Source organism: Drosophila erecta, unplaced genomic scaffold (assembly GCF_003286155.1).
Source record: "Drosophila erecta strain 14021-0224.00,06,07 unplaced genomic scaffold, DereRS2 tig00000126-arrow-pilon, whole genome shotgun sequence".
Lineage (NCBI taxonomy): Eukaryota > Metazoa > Arthropoda > Insecta > Diptera > Drosophilidae > Drosophila > Drosophila erecta.
Window position 1 is genome coordinate 9,403,401 of NW_020825209.1, and position 12,847 is coordinate 9,416,247.

A 12,847-nucleotide genomic window follows, 5' to 3' on the forward strand; every position below is an offset into this window, starting at 1 on the left:
GCGGCTGCCAGCGACTCGAAAGAGATCCACACAAAGGGGAAACAGGGAAAACGCAAAAAAAGGAAATGTTAACAGCGGGAAAGCCCAACTAGAAGAGCATGGAAGGCGTTGAGGAGCGAGTGCACAAGTTCTGGAATGCAGTCAGGGAATTCCTGGAATGCTTGCATTGGCCGAAAGTAAGCAGAAAACACTCTTTTGTATTTAACAACATTACAATTTCTTAGCAGACTTTCAATTCAAATATGTGCATGTCGAGGCAAAAAATAATGTGTATGCGCGCAGTCGCTATTTACTTCTTCTCCACGTTCCTTCTGTTATTATGCGTGTTTCTATTTATCGTCAATGTGAGAGGATGAATAGATGAATTATCTATAAGCGGGACTCTGCTAGAATGAGACCGATAGAGCCGATAGTCGCTGAGCGTGGCCACGTGCGCTGCTTGGTTAGAGTGAGAAGCAACATAATGAAAAGGGAATGCCAAAGATTGAGAAGACAAAAGCAGCTGCACAAAACTGCGCATTAATCGTTGAGAAGCCAAAGTAGACGCAAGTGGACGCGTTAAATGCGCGTAGTGTAGATCATCATGAGTGACGCCAATGTGGACATTAATAACCCGACGTGTACTTATAAAAGGTGCAGAATGGCAACAACAACAGAGGATGCTTATAAGAATACCCTTTCACGTAAGACGATGTTGTATTATGCATATAATGGCAGCTGACCCATGCCATAAGTTCAATCCAAATGGAGGAGGAGAGGAGGAGTAAAGGGTATGTGTATGTGTTTCTTGTAAAACAATGTTATATTATGTTATATAATGTCAGCTGATCCCTGCTATAAGTTAAATCCACATGGCAGGGGAGGAGTAGAGGGTATGTGATTGTCGAGCCTCTCGACCATAGCGTTTCTAAGCCACCAATCCCCAACTAATCCCCAAACGCACCTTGATATCCAGTCCAACTGATAGATGAAAAATGCATAAATATACCGGCGGTCCACTTCGGTCCACTCCGCAGATACCTTCGCTCCGGTGTCCTGGACTAGAACCTGACCCCCGGAGTCAATTCCATTCCATTCCTTTGAGTGTGGAGCCCTCCTGGGTACGCTTTCATTGGGAAATTTATGTACGCGTTTTGGCCCTTGGCGGAGTTTGTTTGTGTTTTGCTTGCCTTATCTTTGCGCAGCTTGGCAAAGCAGTTTTGGCAAAAAATGAAATATTGGACATACCCTAGCCGAACCGCTACCGATCTCCCAGTTGGACATTTAGGCCAACAATTTACACGTATTTGAGCAGCAGTGGCATAAACAAAGCTGCGCCTGTTACACACAAATACCAAAGTCTCACATTTTAAAATGAACCTAGTTTTATGAAGCAAGCGCTTTATTTGGCCACAAACTAATACCATCTTCAGCAAATTTGTCACCTAACTTTTCCATATGCTAAGCCACAAAAAGGTATGCAGCTAACGTCCTTAGGATCCGATCTTCATGTCACACTCCAGGGCATTTGAGCTTCGTTCATCGGGATTTTGTTACGCAGTCGAGTTATTTTCCTTTTTTGCCCTTTTGGCGAATTCCTGGAAACAAAGCAATTTATAGCTGTGAATTTTGTGCGCCGCTGCCAAGGCAACAAAATGGAATGGGCGATGGGTAACAGCACGAGAGAATGAACAGGAATAGGAGAAGTGGAGAAAAAGCGAACTGAGAGATGGAGAACAGGAGAAGATGAGGAAAGTGGGTGTGCGGATGGCGAAATAGAGAGGGCACGTAAATTGCGGATGACAGTTGAGGCGATGTCGCATAGGGCGCGTTTTAATTACGACAGATTTATTTATTGCGCGAGTGACTGCAGGACCGCTGGACTGCACCTCCGCATCTCCTCATTTCCGCACCTCGGCACTGAAAAGTGCAGCGGCTAATTTGGAATGAACGTCAGCTGGACTTCGGTTCGCACAGCTCACCAGGTCACCAGCTCAGCAGCTCAGCAGCTCACCAGCTCAACACCGCGTACAGGATGCACAGGACTCCCAGAGCTCGCAGGACTCGCCCCTTCGGCCCAGCTGGCCATATCCAAGGCGATAAATTGTCATTAAAATGAGACTGGCAAAGGAGTCCTGCTCCTGCTGCTCCCGCTGCTCCCGCGAAAAGCTGGAACCGAAGCTTGTTAGCGGGCCAAGCGCTAAAAGTGTAATTAAAATTTAATTGCTTGCCGGCAAAGTGAACAGAGACGCAAATGACTTTGCCCGGCATATCGGATTAATCATCCCACTTTCGCGATATTCCGCTCAATGCACTAAGCGATAGGCATTTCGTGAACTTCCAGTATGCCCAAACATTTAAGCTTGACTGAGAAAACAAACATTCAGTCCACATAGACATTTTTAACTGGCTTCTGCAATGCTTAAAGTGGTTTTCGAACATTTGCCAATTTTCACAAATATTAAATAATTTTTAGTTGAGCAGTTACTACATTTGCCGTTCATTGTTGTGATGATTTTTCACTGCAGGTAAAGTGAACACATTTTCCACCACTTTCCAACTTTGTAGCTTTTCAATTCACAAAGGAAAGCTTTTTGAAGACAGCTTAGACGAGAAGAAGAAATTGTTGCCGAAAAATCGTTTGGCAGTGAAGAAATACCGAAATGCAAACACTTTAACGGGAAAAGGCAAGAGGCTATGTAAGCAAGGCAATTAAAATTTTATAAAATTTAATGAAAGTTGATGAAACAAATCAAGAGCAAATTGTAAATAGCCCACGGCGCTCATTGGCCAGGCCAAAAACGTAGATAAAGTGGCCGATTGGCCATAGTCGAGGCGTTGGACACCCTTTATGCCGAAAATTCGGGGGCTGGGCTGGGAAAATGCTCGGAAACTTTATCGATCGCCACCTAGTGGCCAATAACCAAATAAGAGCAGTTTGGTGCACATATAACTTTGCTGGCCTGTTGTTCTGGTTCAAACAAATCTCAATAATTGTGCCCTGGAGTTGTAAACGCCATTGCTCCACCTACCAAATTCATACCTACACATTTGGAAATTTATATATATGTATGTACATTTCTACGGATACATGTATTCCATATAGAACACACACACACACATATGTACGTAGGTGGACATGGAGATATTCGCCCACTGCTCATTCTCCCAAATGGCCGATAAATTGATTTATGTGCTTGTTTGTCAGTTGAACTGCAACTTGTGCATAAATTTCAAATTGCCATTGCCACTGCCTACCGCGTGCGGTGCCACGCCCACTGCCACCCGCCCCAATCACACACACACACGCACACGTGTGGAAAAGTTGGTCCACTCTAAATATGAGCAGGCCTTTCGACCACTAGGCTGACCTCTATTTGTATGGGGCGAAAATTAAATACCTTTGCCGCAAAGTTTTCCAGCTCTCTTAGAACAGATATGCCCGGCAAATGTAGTGGGTAACTAGTTTGCCGGGCAAATTGTTTCCACAAGTTTTCTTGTTACCTCCGTGCTCCGCAACTTTGGCCGAGCATCTTCATAAATATTTTGAGTTCCTGCCCCGGATACCGAACAAAGTCGCTGTCAAGAAAGTGGCAGGTGCAAGCTACACCCGAAACACAAAATACTTCAGCAACAGCAACATATACTCGTATAGCAGGAACAGCTGATAAATACCCGAAAAAGTAAACTTCAAAGTCTGGGTATTCCAATCTTATTAATAGTAGCGACAAAGTGTGCCTCAACTGCCTCAAGATTATTTATTCTCAAGTGGAATATTTTGGTTACATAAAAGAGTTTCAACTTTGCCCTCTTTGTATGGCTTCTCAATTTGTTAATTAGTTATTTTAATTGAAAAGACAAAATGGCATAGAGACAATTTACCAGTTTGGCATCGCCATTATTCATAGATAGGGTCTGAGGTCTAACATTATTTTATAGAGATTAATATGATCTACCATTAACATTATAACATTGTTTTATAGAGACTAATAAGATCTACCAATTCATCGTTCTCCTTTTCAGGCATATTAAAGCATATGTCAAGCGATGACCTAAGGTAGTGTGAATTATTATTAGTGTGTATTAAACAGAAGAGGCTGTTATCTGAGATAAAGGTATTACCCTTAATGGATTTCCCCCCTACCGCTTGCCAACGGTAACGTTTCCGATCAACGTCTATATGTTTGTATACATGCTGTTAAGGCTTCGCAGAAGGGGATTCGCCGATTTGGGCATTGGAATCCCGCAGAGATTGTCGTCTAACCCCAACAAGGGGATTACATGCCGAAACCCGATTCCCAGACCACCTGTTTGTCGCTGTCCCTGTCTTTCTCGACGGATCCCTTATCCCATTTCCCATTTCCCATTTGCCCGCCCCACTTTCCTCGGTCTCGAGTGGTACAACAATTTCCATTTAAGCCATTTTCATGGTTGCTTCGGTGGGTGCGGCTTGAAAAGCTGTCAACGCCCTAAAAGCAATAATAATACCTGCAAGCTGGCAAAATTACTGGTAGGATGGCGTTGTGGTTTCACTATTTGTATGTGAGCTTAATCAAATGCTAGCTGGAAGCTACAGATCGTTGAGTGCAGGAAATTCATCAAACTAATTTATCAAAATAGTTGGCATTCAAGGAAATTAATTTTCTTAGTGATTTTCTCCATAGGCAAGATTTCATTTCAATATGTATGCAGAATATACGAGCATAGAAAATGTGTTGCAATAAAAAAGCCACTACCTTGCTTGCTAATCAAAATTTAAATACGTTATTTATTGAATAGAAATCAATTCAAATAATAACTCACTTTGGCATGTCTTTGTAAACGTTTTTTCGTTGCACTTTGAGTACACCCAAGGGGTATTCTTCTGCATAACAATTAGCTCGCCATTGTTGTCCCCTTTTTTTGTATCACCCAAATTAATCGATTAATTATCAATGCTGAAATTGTACGTTCATCTTGCTCATGTGGCTACCATGTGACTACATGTGTTCAATGCCCCAGAGACAAATCGTCTCCCGAAACAACAAAAACTTGTCGTGTTGCACAGACAGGTGCTCATATGGTATCCTTTTTACGTCCTTGCGCCCCTGTCGCCCCTTTGCCGCCTGCATGGTTAAGTAACAAAAAGAAGATCCAAAGTGCAACGCACAACATGCTAAAAGTACATACACTTGGCCTGTGCACTCAACAAAAAAGAGCTTCAAATGCTCTTAAATTGGTAACTTTCCAAAATGACTTTTACAGTCAAGCTGCTGGTATTTCAAATTATACTTTTTGTATTGATTGTATTGTATTGATTGATTTTGTTCAGATTTTTCTCAGTGCACCAGCAGCTGTGTCAGTGCAAGGTAGATACTCCTACTTTTCAAAGCCCCAGTAACAAAACGCATAAATGTGCACAAAGGCAGTTGGCGCACACGTACAGCTGCGGGCAATAAAATAGTACTCGAGCTATAGCAAAATTTCTTATGTATTAGGAAAATTCACTATTTTTAATTTTAAAGTTGTCTGATATGCCATTTGTTAAACAGAGGTGTTTAATAAATCATTTGTAGTTATGACACTTGCCTTATCCTGTTGGCGGTGGCTGTCTTGGTTACATGTGTGCACAGCCGCCATCTCGCTCGCTCCGGCTGGCCATCTCTATCGCACTGTGGCTCTTAGCAACTTTTGGCCTTGTTTGGCCCCGTGGGACCAACTTCAATTCAAAGCGAACAAACTAATTTCCTATGCAAATTGAATGGCAGTCAAGTGTGCGAAGTTCGAGATACATTTGCAGCAAATGCTTTTAAAAACAACCCACAGACCACCACACACACACACATGCAAACAGACACACAGATACAGTTAGAGCAGCAAGTGTGTCAGGTTGTGCAATGGTCCTGGATTTGCGGAAGGATAGGTCCTGAACACGGGTGCCTTCGCCGATCCTTGCCTCGGCTATGTAATTTACTTTTCATTTTAATTACCCAGTGGTTAGTGCAAATTAATTGCCAGCCGGCACCACTTTGCAGCACCACTCTGCCACCCTGCACCACCAGCACCACCAGCTCCAGCCGCCGCCATCGCACACTCATCCAATCAACTGACGCCGAGGGTCCTGTGCGGCAAGCCAAATTGTTATTGTCCTGGCAAATATTTCGACTAGCGAATTACAATACAATAACAATTGACTCGCGGCAATTGGCAATCGGTGCTGTGTTAGTGGAGCACTTGGAGAAAAGACCCACTCACCTGCCGGCTAATTTAGTTGCCAACCAATCAATGGATTTCCAGTACATCTTTCAACCAAAAATATGTATGCTATATGAATTAAAATAGGCTACATTTATTAGTTTTCGAATTTCTGCGTGTGTGCATTTTCGTTTCGCTCAGTGCACGATTTTGTCGGCGCTAATTAAATGAGTGCCGAAATGCGATATGCGGTACAATCGATATGCAATTCTGAGTTCTGGAATTGAAATGCGCAATGTTTCCACCAAACAGAACAAATAGTTGTGCAAGTTTCTTTGAACTTCGATTATTGGCCCAGTTTTGGCTTCAGATGGCCAGCTTGTTGCGGTTTTGTACACATTGTACTTGTAGTTACTAGAAAATGGAGTTACAGCATAAGATGAAGCTGAAGCCAGAGTGCCTAAAGTACCATCGAGTAATTATCAACTGTGTAATCTATTTCGATGCAGTGCTCCTGTATCTGATGTCTGAGTATCGATGAGCATGTACCTGGATTATTCACGTAGTTTTCTATCCAGTTAAAGGCGAAAGCACTGACAGAAGTGCCCTTAAACGCACATACGACTGTATGTCGCACTGTCATCCCCCGTAATTGCAGCACCAGCCGTGGAGCGGGATCCGCAGGATCAGCAGCAGCGGGAGCAGCGGGAGCAGCAGGAGCGGGAGCACTTCGTAGGCACTTGGGAATTCCCGGCAGATAATCCGGCCCAGGATGACAAGTGGCTGGGTGCGTGGCCCGAGTGGAAATGAAACTCATTCGTCATTCGCATTCGTCATTCCTCATACGCAACGTGGGCCGGCTAACTGAGCCAAATGGGGGCTATACGCGTACGTGGCGCCACGACTTTTGTACTCCATGTTGCCATATAGCATGCTTCCAGCCTGACTTTATTGTTTTTGTGATTGCTGGTGGTGCAGCTATAGCAGCATTTATGATGCCTTGATATATCGAAATGGCAGGAAGCCAAATACGTTGCCATGACAAACATTCGCCGTCAGTTGACAGTCATAAAATCAAATGTACACACACATGCACCCAGACACAACACACACACACGCACACACACACTTATAGTTCAAAAGAAGCTGGGTGTGACAGCTGCCGCCACGCCACGCCCCTCGCCTCGGCCGCCCACTATATTGCCGCCCCCATCTGGGGCTTATGCAGCTCAAATATTTTTGCAACAATTTCGTTTCGTTTGCTGGGTAAATTTACTTTCAGTTATGCGGCCATTTTCAACAAGAAGCTTTTTGATTTTATTTCATTTCGCTTCGCTTAAACTGTAGCTCTGTCCTATTCCCCCCGCTCGTTCCATCTCTCTTCTATTTGTTCGCCGTCTCTTTCGCGTTCCTCCTCTCCTTTTTCGAGGGTGCCCAAAAGCTGAACAACTGAGCAACCGAACAACTGGCCAACTTGGAAACGGGATGACAACCTCTAATTGATTGACGGAGATGTGGCCGTCACTAGAGTCATAATTAAAAGCACATTTATTTCAATTTTCCACGCCTAAGGCCTCTCGGTCTTCGGAGCCACTTTATTGGCTGCCACTCTTGGGGAACACAGGACATTGACCGGTTGACTAGTGGATGTGGCAAGAGATGAGCACCACGATATGTACCCCACAGAAAGAATAATAATATACAATTTTGAAATGGAGATTTTGCTTTTGATTTTGGCTTTACATATTCTCAAAAAGGATGAATTATGATATGTATTGCTATGAATAAAAAGTTAGAACTTTGGCTGAGTGTTCCAGCACTGCTGGTTGGCTTTCCGTTTCTCGTAGTTACAGGTGGCCCGAATAATTCATCCATCATCCGACTTAGTTGGCTGAATAGCGTTGCCAACATTTCGGGGTCCGGGCCAAATTTTCAATTACATTCCCTTCACTGACCCCATTCCACCGAGGAAGCACCCCTTTTTCGGACACTAATTGTAATTGGAAAATGTATTTTAAGCGTCTGCGAATAATTGTGCATTAATCAATTGCGGGCTGAGACAAAACCAGGCAACTGACAGCATTACTTTGGCTTTGACGTCATAACCAGGCATCATAATTAGCCGCAGAAGCGCTGAAAATGAGGGATGCAAAGCTTTTGAGGGGTGCAAAGGGGTGCCTAATTAGTCTGATTAAACAGCACAGGGCTTCGGGACTTAAATTGGTGACTTCTTGAACAGGGGAATGAATTCCGTCATTCAATTGCCGCTGCATCGCTGCCAGATTATCAAATCAGAATTGCTGGCCATTATCAAAGGACCAATGGGCCAATGGGCCAATGGACAAAAGGAGGCGGCGGGCGGAACCTAATTAGAGCGCTTAAAACGTTAGCTTTATGGCTGCCGAGGTCGTAATGAGCCGGAAATGAGTTCGTGTCCCCGTGTACCTACTGTACCTAGCCCCACTCCACACCCATTTCCCATTGGCATTTCCTTTTGGGCTGACAAAGAGTTTGTCGCTTGTCTTTTATGATTAAAAATTGGCTCGGCATCAGGACTGCACTGAACAAAATGTAATTCCTATTTGAATATGAAAGAAATTTAATTGCTCAGTACTTACATTACAGCATTGAAATCATGCATTTTGGATATAGTGCTTAAATAAAATAATGTAACCGCATTCATTATATTGTACTGTGTACACTGTATAGACAAAATTACGCGCAGTGCAGTCTAATGTGTCGCCAAGTCAATTGGGGCAGGAAAAGCGGAAAAGCGGGAGAGCGGAGGAGCAACTCTAGCCAGCGAGTGAAATTTCTTTTCTCCGCTCTCTATTCTCTTTTTGTCGCTGCCTTTTCTTTTGGAAATTTCCTTTATTATTGCATTAGTTGCCTGCTATTGTTGTTGTTTGTGTTGCTGCAGTGCCAGTTAATAGAAAAATCTGCAGCCCAGCAGAGACTTTCAAAGTTTTCCCCAGAATCACTACTCCGCCCTTCGCTTTTCCCTTGCAATTGCGCTTTTCTTTGCCAGCGAGTGTATTTCATAATTTAGACCAGCTTGTCGCAGCCGCTTTTCCCTGTTTTCCCGACATTGCCCCACCTACCTCCCGCCCTCCCTCGCCTTTCTCCACGGCAATTTTGATTGTACATTGCCCGCCGCCTTTCCCCCTTTTTTCGAGTTGAGTTAAGTTGATTTTCCTTTTCTTTCCCTGGCTTTTCTTTTCTTTTCCTTTCTTCTAGTGCCTTCTATTCGACTCCCCATTATTTTGCTCTATTTTTCACTACCCTGATCTCTGTGTTTTGTGTGTTGCGCAGCGTGAAATTGAATTAGGTCAATGCGTCAGGCAAAAGTGCCAAAATATATAAATCGAGAAACTACAAAGTGCAAAGCGGGAAAATTCCATGGGGAAATTCGCCACATACCAGCGAGCAGTAAATGAAATATGCTTCGACCCCGCCCCTCCAGCATAATAAACGTACAAGTATAATGAAAGTATGCAATAAGAAAGTTTCAAGTGAAAGTGAGATGGCCACAGCTGATGAAAAGCGCAACAAAGTGCAATGGAAAACTTGCATTTCCCGATCCGGCGAATCGGGCAACTTTGTTTTCGGCTGGGGAAAAGCGAAGTTCCCCAAAGAATCTTATTGGCAATCGTAAGAGCATTCAGTGGAATAATATACTCGTACCTACTTCGCTTGTCCCAAGCTGTTAATCCTCAAACTATTTAATATTTTATTATTTGTGCCCATTTTATGGCATTTTAAAGCCAAGTCTTTTAATGGGCTAAGTATAAATACTGCCTTCTGCACGCAAATTAATGCCATGAATAATATTTAGCGAGCAAATTGAATGTTGTACAAATTTCTAGGCCAACAAAGTGCTATTCCCCTGCTTAATTAAATCCACAAATCACAGACCAAAGCTGCTTTGGGGGCTTTTTCAATTATCCTTCATGATTGATTTTCCCAGCATATTTATGCGATCAACGCCACTGGGACCCGCCTAGTTTTTTGCGGGTAATTAACTTTGCGCTGAAATCCCGAAAACAAATTGAATTCCGAGACAATTCCCCGGTCGGGGCAGCCAAAAGCATCCAGTATATGGCGGAGGTGCTAGGTGGGCTACTAGCCAAGTCAGTGGTTCTGTGGGGTGGCCAAATGGCCAAATGGCCAAATGGCAAATGAGGCAGCTAAATCATAACTGTGACAGCAACTGCCACGCACTGGGCGGCTGGCTTCGTTTGGCTTCAGAGCAACGGCAACGCAGCCCATTAACAACTTCAAATAATTTCGCATAATTTATTGGCCGACATGCTGGGCAAAAGTATGCCATGCGACAGCGCAACGAGAATCCAGGACATGGCTGAAAAACGCCGACAAAACATCAATTACGCAATTACACACGGCGAAAATGCATCCACTTGTAACAATTGGTTATACAGCATAATTAAAGGCATTTCCCATCAATAATGCCAACTAATTCGTTTTAAAAGGTGTTACAAGTGTGCAATAGCTAGTGATTTTGTAAAGACCACTTTTGCACATATTTCCAATGTATTGGTCGTTTTTTGCCACTAGTATCCTCGAAAATATTCTCTGTGCAGCGGCAACATTGTTCGAAATTCAATACAAAAAACGCGAGTCGGGTGCAGCGCTCATTAATTGAATTTTCGCCCTAATAAGCACGTTGGGAGAACCGCCTCTCCGGGAAAACTGGGCGTGGCATGCACGAAATGCATCATTAACACAGCAAGTAGAATCCATCGGCATACTTTCGTGGCCATAACCCATAGTATGGTTATGAAACCCAGCCGGGACCAAACATGTTTGTGAAACCGCATCCATAAAGGCTAAAAACTTTCGTTCTTTGCATCCTTTGTCAAAGATGCATTCCATGCATTTCGATTTGGCTATGTTTTTCCAACAATTTGAATTTAATTTGAGCCAATATTTTGATTACTGAAATGGATTTCAGGCGCTCTTGCGGTTGCCGTTGCACAATCAATATTGCTGGGTTGCACATTTTTTGTATTCATTGCAATTGCAGTGGCAATTGCAATTGCATTTGCATTTGCATTTGCAGCACCTGCCTGGCGAAAAGCCGCCAGTTGCACTTTAATTAACATTAACCCTTTGGAGAGCATCATCTGAAAATGTTTTTCCCACTCAAAAGGAGCATTCGTCATCATCGTCGTCGCTGGAAACCCATTTCCATCATTATCGAGCAGCAATCGAGGAGGAAAACCTCCAGATAGTTGTATTTAATTTTCTCACATTTCTACCTCAAGTACATTTATTGATATGAAAGGTTGACATACCATTGTTAAATAAATTAAAAATATATTTGTGCAATTGGTATATATTTTTCAGTGGCGTTGAACGATACTATAGATTCTTAATATTCGAATTGCATATTATTTGTAGACTTTGTAGTTTAAGTGAGTTGCTCATAGCTTTAAGCTCTTAGACAATATTTCTCCAGCATAAAATCAATATTTTATTAATACTTCACCTTATTTACTATCCCTGGCCAGTCGGCCGTATTACACAGGCAAGTCCATCGATATAAAAACGAGCTGGCTATATAAGATAATGGTAACAGTTTTCAGCGCCGCCTACGAGCCACGCCCACTGTTCGGCCACCCCGCTTCGGAAAATTTGCATTAAACCCGCCAAATGAGCTCAGTGGATGAGTTTGGATGTGGAGGCGGATGCGGATGCGGATGCAGAGGCGGATGCCATCAGTTTTCCACAGAACGGGGAGCAGAGCAGGGCGGGTGGAGATTGGAATAAAGGTGAGTCTGTGTGCCCGCGCCATAAACAAAAACTCATTAACCCAATTTCAATATTAACGCAATGAAAATGCAGCGATGCCAGCGGCAAACAGCGCGGAACCGAGCGCCCATGAAGTGAGCTGGATCTGGAGAGGACTCTGCACATGTGCACATGTAGGGACAGGGATTGGAGTGATGTGATGTGATGTGGGGTGGAGTGGAGTGGAGCACGAGGAGCAGGAGCGGACTGGGGACAGTCCGATGCCGAACGCAAGCTCCCCACAATAATCACTCAAAGTGCAAGTCATTAATTTTCATTAAATTGCGTGAGAATTATTTGTCAACAAAGCATTTTCGTCGCACATAAAAAACATGTATGGCAAATGAGTGATGGCAAAAAAGGCGGTGTCTTTAAATCAATCAACGAAATTTTTTCAAGAGCATAAATTACAAAAAAGTACACGGCAATTGCGGAAAAGTATGTCATGCCAGAATAACGTAAATTTATAATGCCACTGCGAACATAAATCACTTAGCGAACATATATAATCATACCCTGTACTGGCTTAAAGTATTAGTATTTTGGGTACCCATTTCTTCGGGATTCGTTGCACAATGTAAGCAAATGGCATTAAAAAAACTGCTCAAATCCACTGGATTCGTGGTCGTAAGCAGTTCATTTCAGTTGACTGATTGCCAAAAACTGAAAATGAAAATTGCAGAGCGAAATTAGGACATACATCCTTTTTACGATTCCGTTTGGACGGCAAAAGGATGCTCCATAATTAATCGGTCGCAAGGCCAGTGCCAATCAAATGTGACCCAAAAAGAGGATGGAAATGGATCTCTGCCCCACACCAGGTGCACCGCCGATGCCACTGATTCCCCAGATTCCTGACAGCCAGATCCATCTGGCTGCTATC

General features: G+C 43.4%; 2 long non-coding RNA genes across 4 annotated transcripts; one reads left to right on the forward strand and one right to left on the reverse strand.

Moving 5' to 3' along the window:
• Nucleotides 1-339: 339 nt before the first annotated feature.
• LOC113564541 lies at nt 340-12,121 on the forward strand. Of its 2 annotated transcripts, XR_003408082.1 has the most exons (3): nt 340-770; nt 11,753-11,945; nt 12,019-12,121. It is a non-coding gene; the product is annotated as an uncharacterized LOC113564541 (long non-coding RNA). The 2 variants fall into 2 exon arrangements; XR_003408083.1 differs by lacking the exons at nt 11,753-11,945; nt 12,019-12,121 and adding an exon at nt 11,685-11,741 and having other exon boundaries at nt 356-770.
• On the reverse strand, nt 1,489-2,010 carry LOC113564542. 2 transcript variants are annotated; one of them, XR_003408085.1, is made up of 2 exons: nt 1,994-2,010; nt 1,489-1,577 (listed from the first exon to the last, which is right to left on the reverse strand). It is a non-coding gene; the product is annotated as an uncharacterized LOC113564542 (long non-coding RNA). The 2 variants fall into 2 exon arrangements; XR_003408084.1 differs by having other exon boundaries at nt 1,962-1,996.
• Nucleotides 12,122-12,847: the final 726 nt, after the last annotated feature.